We start from the raw sequence: 9795 nt of genomic DNA, 5'->3' as shown, positions 1-9795 counted from the left end.
ATGGCCTGGGGAGGGATGTCCGCTGCAGTCTGGTGGAGCCAGAGTCTGGCTCCTGACTGTGAGGTGGACTCTAGACTTGAGCTCTGATTCCAGTCAGGAGGATTCTGATGCCTGCCCACTCTTTCCAAAATTCCCTGACAAGTCCTTCTGGCTGCTGCTGAGGGGATCTGCATTGTGAGGACTTTTGGTTAGGGGCTTCAGACTCAGGCTTGACCTAGGCCCTTGCTGGCCTGCATAAGAACTGTTGAGATTTTCATAGGTCTTTAAAGGTAGAGGGGCCATCTCCTAGTATAAATAGCTTTGCAGTGGTTTTGGATCCATTCCTGGGTGGCACATTTGTGGCAGGGCATTGCAGGGAGGTGAGGATGTTAGCCCCTAATTTGAAGACGGTGCTGCCTCCTCTGGGCTCCACTTCATTGTATCAGACAGAGGCCAGACTTGAGGATGGCGAGCTATGGTGTGAGAGGAAGGAAAAGGCCAGGTATCTGGTGCCTGGTACTTGTATGTGTGGGACACTTTGCTGAGTATGTTTATTGGGGAGGTCTCTGAGAAACTCAGTTGCACAGAATTAGATTAATCAGTCTCTGGTTCTTAACACATTCAGATCACTGGTCCATAGCCTTTATATTTGTTTTTAAGAATATAACGTGCTCTCTTTCCCTAAGTGGCCTGAGGTAATCTGTGAAAATGGTTCGCTATTCACTTGACCCGGAGAACCCCACGAAATCATGCAAATCAAGAGGTTCCAATCTTCGTGTTCACTTTAAGAACACTCGTGAAACTGCCCAGGCCATCAAGGGTATGCATATTCGAAAAGCCACGAAGTATCTGAAAGATGTCACTTTACAGAAACAGTGCGTACCATTCCGACGTTACAATGGTGGAGTTGGCAGGTGTGCCCAGGCCAAGCAGTGGGGCTGGACACAAGGTCGATGGCCCAAAAAGAGTGCTGAATTTTTGCTGCACATGCTTAAAAATGCAGAGAGTAATGCTGAACTTAAGGGTTTAGATGTAGATTCTCTGGTCATCGAGCATATCCAAGTGAACAAAGCACCTAAAATGCGCCGACGGACCTACAGAGCTCATGGTCGGATTAACCCATACATGAGCTCTCCCTGCCACACTGAGATGATCCTTACTGAAAAGGAACAGATTGTTCCTAAACCAGAAGAGGAGGTTGCCCAGAAGAAAAAGATATCCCAGAGGAAACTGAATAAACAAAACTTATGGCACGGGAGTAAATTCAGCATTAAAATAAATGTAATTTAAAGGAAAAAAAAAAGAATATACCGTGCTAATGTCATACACCCTGAGTGCTTTTTCATATCTTCAGTGTGTGCCATCCACACAGCCACCTTAGGAGTGAAGGAAGTTAGGATATCCCTGTGAGTGAGAACACAGAACCTTGGATAAGTTATGCGGCTTGACCTCAGGTTGTGCAGGATTCAGATGGCAGGAGAGGCACTGAGTTAAGTTCTAGGTGAGTTCCATTTCCAGGAGTGCTCCCTTTATACCTCAACTGTTCCCCACTGAGGCATTCCTGGATTTAAAATTTTATTTCCAGCAATACACAATACATTTTCCGCCTCCTGTGAACAGGGTATTCCTTGTCATGTTTCCTTGTTCTTTTCTTTTCTGCTTTCAACTTTCTCTGGCCCCTGTTGCCTGGCAGCTAGGAGGGTGGTCTCCATCCTGGGGCTGGTTGACAAGGCACCTGGATCATGGGGATGTGGTATCAGGCAGGGCAGGAAGTCACACCAGTAGATGTCAGGGTGGATGGGCCTTAGAGATTGCCAAGGCAGAACAACAGGCCTTTCTCCCCTTGAGCCCACTAAGGTGTGTGGACTTGTTCTAGAAGAAGTTGAGGACTCAGATTGCTGCTTGGGTGTGCATTGGACCCCAGGTCCCCTGGCAGGTGTTCTGAACTTGGGCTTCTCACCATTTCTTGGCTCCTGCTTCTGGCCATGTTCCCTAGTTGGTTGAGTAATGGGCTGAGCTAATAGAGGCAGTGAGTGGTAGAGCTGGGATCCACTCTATTCATTTATGATAGTAATGTTGGTTATGTCATTTTCCATTGCCCCTGAGTCTTGGTTCAGGATTCTTCTCATGGGGGCTTTGTGGGGTCCAGTGTCTGCTGTCTTTGACTATTAGGTGGGGTCTATTTGCGGGTCTGACCAGTAAGGCCCTCTGGCATTCAGAAGACGTCTCCCCCATTCTGGAGAATCCTGACCTTCCTGTGTCTGGTAACGGCTCTGGGCTGCTGTCCTTCTGGTGGCTGACTCACCAACTTGTGTCTGGTTACAGGACTGGTATATGCAGACTGACCTCCAGGGAGAGGCCCAGATCCGATCTGCAGAGGTCTGCCTTCTGGCTATCGTGGCTGCTGTTCAGGTGGTGGAGAAGATGGAACCCCAGGCTGCCTGGCTACAGAGCCTAGAGGGACGCACACGGACAGCCGAGAAGAAGCTGGCTGACTGCGAGAAGGTGGCTGTGAAATTTGGGAACCAAACTGTTGCTCAGGCTGGAGGGCAAGTGGGCCATGTTGGGGACTCTGCTGCAGAAGTATGGGCTGCTGCAGAGGCAGCTGGAGAACCTGCTGTGCAACAGAAACTTCTGGATCCTGCGGCTGCCCCTGGGCAGCAAGGGGGAGGCCCCCAAGGTATAGGAGCTGGGTGTGGGTGGAGAGGCCCTGCCTGGATTCTGTAGGGTCACCATATGCATAGCGGAGGGAGCCCCTTGGCTCCCAAAGCCTGACCTCTGGGCATCCAAGGCAGTCACCAGTTGACTTTCAAGGGCTTGAAAAATGTCAGAAGAAATTGTGACACAGAAAAATGTCTGTTTTGGAAGATGGAATGGGGTTTGTTGGGAGAGAAATGGTTGTGCAGCAGTGGTTGTACATGATCTCTGAGAGTGAGGACTGGCACAAGTAGGAGATAATGTGTGCCTGGGAGAGGGGAAGAGAACCCAGGAGTCCCGATCATGAATCCCATTAGTCACTGGTTCTGCCCTTTAGCCGAAGGCGTTGTGATGGAGTTGAGTTTGCATTTGCTTAGTAGTTTGGCCTGCGATGCCCACTGCTTCGGGGGAAGGGAGAGGAGACTGGAGTTGGTTTTGGCTGCTCCCTGAAATGGTTGTTACTCATGGTTGGTGCAGGCAACCTGTACTTCCAGGTGCCCGTGACTCCTGAAGACACGGTCGGGTATTTCTCAGAGCAGCAGGGTGGTGGCCTGGAGGACTCATAGAAGGAGCTCTACAAACGTGTTGTGAAGGGGAGCTGCGAGACCCTGAGCTCCCTGGGTAAGAGGCTGGTCTCTGGGGGCCTCCACACCTTGGTTTTACTCCTTTACTCAATCACACGAGACTTCTGAATCTGAGAGCAGGAAGCATGTAGAGATCATTTGTTCAGCCCTCTGTCTTCAGGCAGGTAGAAGGTATCCGTCATTCTCATTTTGAGGTTTTATGTGATGAAATGCAGAGGTTATGTGACTTGCCCCAGGTCTCATGGAGTAAGTGAACTGGAATCTGCTCCTTGCTGTCCTGCCCTTTGCATGGTGCCAGAGGCTGCTCCTGCGTGCACACCTGTGGCTTGCCAGCCTGTCTGCTCCTGGGGAGCTGGGGCCTCCCCTGGTTTACATCTGCATCCCTAGGACTCCCAAGCTGCACTGTGCACACTGAGTTCTCAGGTGATTCCTGCTGAGCAAAGACGGATGGACTGTAGGCCTGCTTTTTTTTTTTTTGAGATGGAGTTTCGCTCTTGTTGCTCAGGCTGTAGTGCAATGGTGTGATCTCAGCTCACCACAACCTCCGCCTCCCAGGTTCAAGTGATTCTCCTGCCTCAGCCTCCCGAGTAGCTGGGATTACAGGCATGCACCACTAGGCCCGGCTCATTTTGTAGTTTTAGTGGAGATGGGGTTTATATATGTTGATCAGGCTGGCCACGACCTCCCAACCTCAGGTGTTCCGCCCGCCTTGGCCTCCCAACGTGCTGCGTGAGCCACCATGCTCGGCCAGGCCTGCTTTCTTTTTGTTTTTCTGAGGCAGAGTCTTGCTCAGTCGCCCAGGTTGAAGTGCAGTGGCGAGATCTCGGCTCACTGCAAGCTCCGCTTCCCGGGTTCACGCCATTCTCCTGCCTCAGCCTCTCAAGTAGCTTGGGACTATAGGCGACCGCCGCCACGCCCAGCTAATTTTTTGCATTTTCAGTACAGACAGCGTTTCACTGTGTTAGCCAGCATGGTCTCGATCTCCTGACCTCGTGATCTGCCCGCCTTGGCCTCCCAAAGTGTCTGGATTACAGGCGTGAGCCACTGCGCCAGGCCCTGGCCTGCTTTTAAGGATGTCCCAGGTCCAGAAAACGAGGGCCAGCCCTGGGAAGTTCGGTCCTTCAGGCAGGTGTGTGTCTTCATGTGAGACTCGATCAGACATGGGTTTTTGTAGCTACCCTACTCCCAAGCTCCCCTGCGTGCACCTGGAATTCTCACTGCTTTGGGCAGGTGAGCCGTTGGCTTTTTGTCCACTCTCTCCCCTTGTTGGGAGGCTGAGGCCCAGAACACAGTGCCTTCCCTCTCTTTGCCTGGCTGCAGAGGTTCCTCCTTCAGAAGAGGGTCCCAGTGTGCTGTGGGAGGCAGGGTGACGAGGCTGTCTGGCCTCAGGCGGGGAAGGAGAAGCACGTGGAAGGAAGGGCAGCAGGAAGCCTGAGCCTGACTGCCAGGAATGGCCAGCCCCATTTTCGGGCCTGAGTTTCCTCGTCTGTCTGGACTAGGTGACTTGTCTGTGTGGGCAATGGATGGGAACCCTTTCTCTTGGTCTCATGGCACTTATTTCTAGTCCACGAAAACTGAGAGGCTTTGCCCACCCTACTCTCCATGCCCCTCAACACATGCCTTGAAGAGGGAGTGAGTCCTGCTCCAAGCCTGGCAGAAAACCCTCCTTTCCAGGACTGCGGAGGACGGCCCTGCCACTGCCTTTTTCCTCCCTACAGGCCGGGCCACCACCAAGCCAGATCTTCTGGCGCCAGTGGAGAAAGGACACCGGGCAGGCAGCTGCAGCCTGCCCAGTGCGGAGAGGGGCCAGAGCCCGGGCCCTGCTGAGGCCCTTAGGGTGTGGGCGGACCTGGACCTCTCTACGTGCATCTGGTAAGGGCATCTGGTGTCAGGAGGCCCCCCTGGCGAAACAGAGGCAGAGGTGGGGGGAAGTGAACTGTTGGGCCTCACAGCTGGCGGTCAGGGCCAGGCCTGGGTGTTCTGACACCCAGAGGACCTGGGCCATTTCCCACATTCCATGTCCCTTTGGAGCCGTCACTTGGCCTGAGACCGCTCTGGAGGCTTGAGGGGAAGGGCAGAGGGCGTAGCAGATACCAGGGAACCTGACGCAGGCTGTCGTGGTGCGTGCAGGGTCCCGGGAGGAGCAACAGGCTGGCGGCCTCCGTGAGACCTGCCCTGATGCTGCGTCTGCTCCCAGGGCCCTTGGTGCCTGCGTGCGGGTCCTCCTCGCTTTGCAGCCTAATTCCTGCTTCCTCTCCTTGGGTGAAGAGACTGAGTCTTGCCGTAATATCCCCCTCCTCCGGCACCTTACACAGTGCCTGGCATGTACTGGGATTATAAATAATAAATAATTATTAAATGAATGGTGAACCAGAATAGGAGCTCAGCTTTCTCCATTTTTCAAATAATAGCATTGGATCAGAATACAGTTTTTTATTTTTTATTTTTCATTTTTTTAAGGCGAGGACCCTTTATTCCAGTGACAACCAGAATCATATAACATGGGGGATGGTGGGACTGTTCTGGCTGAAGGACAGGAACCCTGGAGCTGGTTGCTCAGAACACAGCGGGTCATGCCAAGACACTGCTCCTTGCTTTCTAGATTCTTAGATTTGGGGAGGAAGGCTCCCCTGTGAAGCAGACTCTTTGAGGAGGTAAATTAAGTCACAGTGAGCCTAGAGTGGGGAAGAAGGTGGGAGTTGACAAGGGTACTGAGTGGCTGGCATGTAGGTCCAAGGCTAAAAGTGGCATTTCCAGGCACCTGCAGGGGATGGGGGCACCACAGAGAAAGCAGGGTTGCGTAAGGGGCGGGGTGTGGCAGGATGCAGGTCACATAGCCTGAGCTGGGGAGCCCTGAGCGAGAGGTCAACTGGGCGGAGTGTGGCTCTTGTGAGAGCTACTACAGCACTGAGAGCTACTACAGCACTGAGAGCTACTACAGCACTGAGAGCTACTACAGCACTGAGAGCTACTACAGCACTGAGGAGCTACTACAGCAGCAGGCCTGGCCAACGCTGCTCCCCTGTGGTGCAGGGACGGGAGCTGGGCCAGGCACTGCAGCCACCGCCGGCTCTTGGGCTGGCCCCCCACAGCAAGTGGTGGCAGGACTGGGGTAGTGTTCCATGAGGCTGTTGCCGGTGCCCCACAGTCCCCCAGGGCTGAGCCAGCGCTAAGCGGGATGCAAAGCAGCAGGCAGGGCCCTGGCCAAAGGAGCCCAGGCACGACTCTGCCCATGAGCGCTGGGCTTGCACTGAAGGCAGCATCAAAGGAAGCAATGGGGTTGGAGAATGGAGGGCTGCTCAGGGGGGTTAGGGTTGCACCTGAAGTCTAGGTATCCTTCGCCATTCTAGGAGTTACTTCTTGTTTCCACTCTCTGTAAGCTTTTCCATGATTCTCCAGGAGAGAGCTTGTTACCGTCCCAGCGACTAAAGGCCTCACTCCTAAAAGCGTGCTTCTAAAACCCTTGTATCGCAGGCCCCAGACATGTGGGCAAGACATGCACTGCAGGCCCCAGAACGGTGTGGGCGCAGACATCCTGCAGCGTCCGAGACCGGTGTGGCGCCAAACATCCTGCAGGCCCCAGACGGTCTGTGCGCGCAAGACATCCTGCAGGCCCCAGACGGTGTGGCGCAAGAAATCCTGCAGGCCCCAGATCGGTGTGGGCGCAAGACATCCCTGCAGGCCCCAGACGGTGTGGGCGCAGAAATCCTGCAGGCCCCAGAGGTGTGGGCGCAAGACATCCTGCAGGCCCCAGACGGTGTGGGTGCAAGAAATCCTGCAGGCCCCAGATGGTGTGGGTGCATGACTGCTTTATCTGTTGGATGTTTCCATAGGCAGGCTGTTCCTGCCAGAATTCTAGAAGCAGTGTAAATGGGCTGCTCATTCATTAGGTCCGAGCAGGGTCTGGGCACTGAACTTTCAACACTTTCCTCCTGTGATTCTGGTGTCGTTAGTTTGAGGATCAAGGCTCAGAGATCCCTCTGAACAGAAAGTGACCCACTCGGGCCCCGCCTCTGGCCGTTGAAAGTGTCTGTGTTTTGATTATGCAAATAGATTCTTACACGAATACGTTCTTACTAAGCAATGTGGAGGTCATGGGCAAAGCTAAGCGGCTCCTGCTGGCCACCCGCCCAACCCCAGGCCCCTCCCAGGGTAGCCACTGTTATGATTTTGCTGCATAACCTTTCAGGCTATTTTCTCATGCATGTCCATACTTGTGTGTACTGTAGAAAAACACAAGGGTTAAGAACACACAGATATAGTCTACATATCTTCTGCAGTTTATTGTTTTCACTCAACAATATGTCTTAAGGATCTTTTTGCGTTGATACATTTTGATCAACTTCCTCTCTGAAATGGTTTCCAGGGCCCTGGTTAATTGTGAAGCCAGCCTGGTGTGTGGCAACCGGGCTGGGCTGGTGTCTTCAGAGTGGCTGTGTCAGAAGTGCCTTGTATATGACAGAAAGAAGTGGGCTGTGCCCTGGCTATAAAATCTGGCAGCATTGGGCAACTGGACAGCAGTTAGATATGGCTGTCTTGGAATGTTCTCCATTCATCCATTTATTTAACAAAAAATGTGCCTACCCTGTGTCAAGCCTGGAGCAGGAAGAGGAGCAGTAACTATTCCCTGATCTTAAGATAGGCCTTAGAGGTGGGCACAGATTGGTGAGGTCGCCCAGTGCTTGAAGGACACCCACCTGAGGGCACTGTAGGATCTGTGTTTGGCTGCTGTAACAGAGACGGAAGAAAACAACGAAACCAAAACCGCAGCTTCCACGTGGCAGGGGGTGGTCTCCCTCCCAACAGAGCTGTTTGGCAGCTCACAGGCCCAGGCTCCTTCCAGCCTATCGCTCCACCTTTCCTGGGGCCAGGCCTTGTTACTGTGGTCCGAGATGGCCCGCGACCATGCCCGTGGCCCTGTTGAAGGAAGCAAGGGGATGGGCTGGGGTTGGGGGTGGGGGTGCCCTTTCCCTTTTCCTTTTAGTTGATGCCTTTCCCTTTAACCAAACACATTGGTTTCTTGGACATTTAGTACTTACCGTGCAATGTTTACTTTATAAACATTGACCCATTTAAGCTTATTCCAACTCTCAGTTTCCTCATATCATAGATGAAGAAACGGAGGCACAGAGAGGCGGAATCCAGTGTCAAAGATCCCATAGCTGGAGGAGGCAGCGCCCTCACATCCATTAGTCAGACCAGCCACAGGGCACATCTCCTTACAGGGAGGCCTGGCAACAAGTCTGGAGTCTAGGTGGCCACATGCCCAGGAAGACACCAAGTGCTCTGTTAGTGTTGAAGCGGGGTGGATAGCGTTGGAAGATGGCTGGTCATCCCCGTCACAGCTCACAGCCCATCATTCACAGGCCAAGCTCCCCTCGCTGCCATGTCACACATCCCCAGGATGTGCTGTGCCTTTGCTGGTACCTACAGTTCTGTTGGGAGTCTCTTTGGGGTCGTGGTCCCAACAGAGGCTATGAGAGGAAAGATGCCCCATGACCCCTGCTGCCCTCGGGGCCTCTTCCTCTTTCCCTTAGACACAGGCCAGCTGGAAACACCCCCAGGAGTCCTGGCCTGGATCAAGCAAGAGGAAGGGGCAAGTGGGAGGAGCCAGCAGGGCCCACAGGAGACCACTGTGGCACACCTGTGCTCAGGTAAGGCATGCTGGGCTGTGTCTCCCCAGGCCTGTATCCCTGGGCCTTAGGAGACATGGCGTCCCCTGGGGGGCCTCACAGCGCCTCTAGCAGGGCCTCCTCCTGTGCGAGGCTCCTGAGGGAAGGCAGTACGCAGCCTTGGCTGTGTCTCTTGCAGAATCTTGTGTGCTTGCTGCGTGGTGTCCTCCCATGTAGTTGCATGAAATCATTCTTTTGGCAGGGTGCGGTGGCTCACGCCTGTAATCCCAGCACTTTGGGAGGCTGAGACGGGCGGATCACAAGGTCAGGAGATCGACACCACGCTGGCTAACCTGGTGAAACCCCGTCTCTACTAAAAAATACAAAAAACTAGCCGGGCGAGGTCGTGGGCGCCTGTAGTCCCAGCTACCAGGAGGCCGAGGCAGGAGAATGGCCTGAACCCGGGAGGCGGAGCTTGCAGTGAGCCGAGATAGGGCCACCGCACTCCAGCCTGGGAGACAAAGCGAGACTCCGTCTCAAAAAAAAAAAAAAAGAAATCATTCTTTTATTCCTGAAACTGTTTTATGTTCATTTCATGAACTCGTCTGTAGGCAGCATGGTGCTGGGTGCCGCAGGGGCTCATTAATGTGTGAGACACAGATTCCACTCAGGAGAGAGAAGGCGAACACACGGTACACAGTGGGAAGGGGCACCGTTGTGTCTACAGCCAGAGAGCCCTTTCAGAATCTGACCCAAAATACGGCCAGTATTCTAAAAGCACCTATGCTTACGATGTGCAAACAGCTGAAGGTGTTCTTTCAACTGTAGTAAAAGGGGTGTCTTGGTGGCCACAGGCAGCCCAGATGAAGGTGCTGCCGGGGAAAATGTCACCACACTGGTCTTGGGAGGCTCCGTGACAGAGA

At 53.5% G+C, this 9795-nt stretch overlaps 2 pseudogenes across 1 annotated transcript; both read left to right on the top strand.

Annotated features, from left to right (window-relative positions):
- The first annotated feature begins 633 nt into the window (after positions 1–633).
- On the top strand, positions 634–1284 carry LOC108522309 (60S ribosomal protein L17 pseudogene; annotated as a pseudogene). Its single transcript, XR_001883422.1, has one exon. The product of XR_001883422.1 is annotated as a 60S ribosomal protein L17 pseudogene (transcript).
- A 437-nt stretch (positions 1285–1721) lies between these two features.
- Positions 1722–9004, top strand: LOC108522289 (uncharacterized; annotated as a pseudogene).
- Positions 9005–9795: the final 791 nt, after the last annotated feature.

The sequence above is a fragment of the Rhinopithecus bieti genome, unplaced genomic scaffold (assembly GCF_001698545.2).
Source record: "Rhinopithecus bieti isolate Rb0 unplaced genomic scaffold, ASM169854v2 scaffold_64120, whole genome shotgun sequence".
Classification (NCBI taxonomy): domain Eukaryota; kingdom Metazoa; phylum Chordata; class Mammalia; order Primates; family Cercopithecidae; genus Rhinopithecus; species Rhinopithecus bieti.
This window is presented reverse-complemented; position numbering and strand designations above follow the sequence as displayed.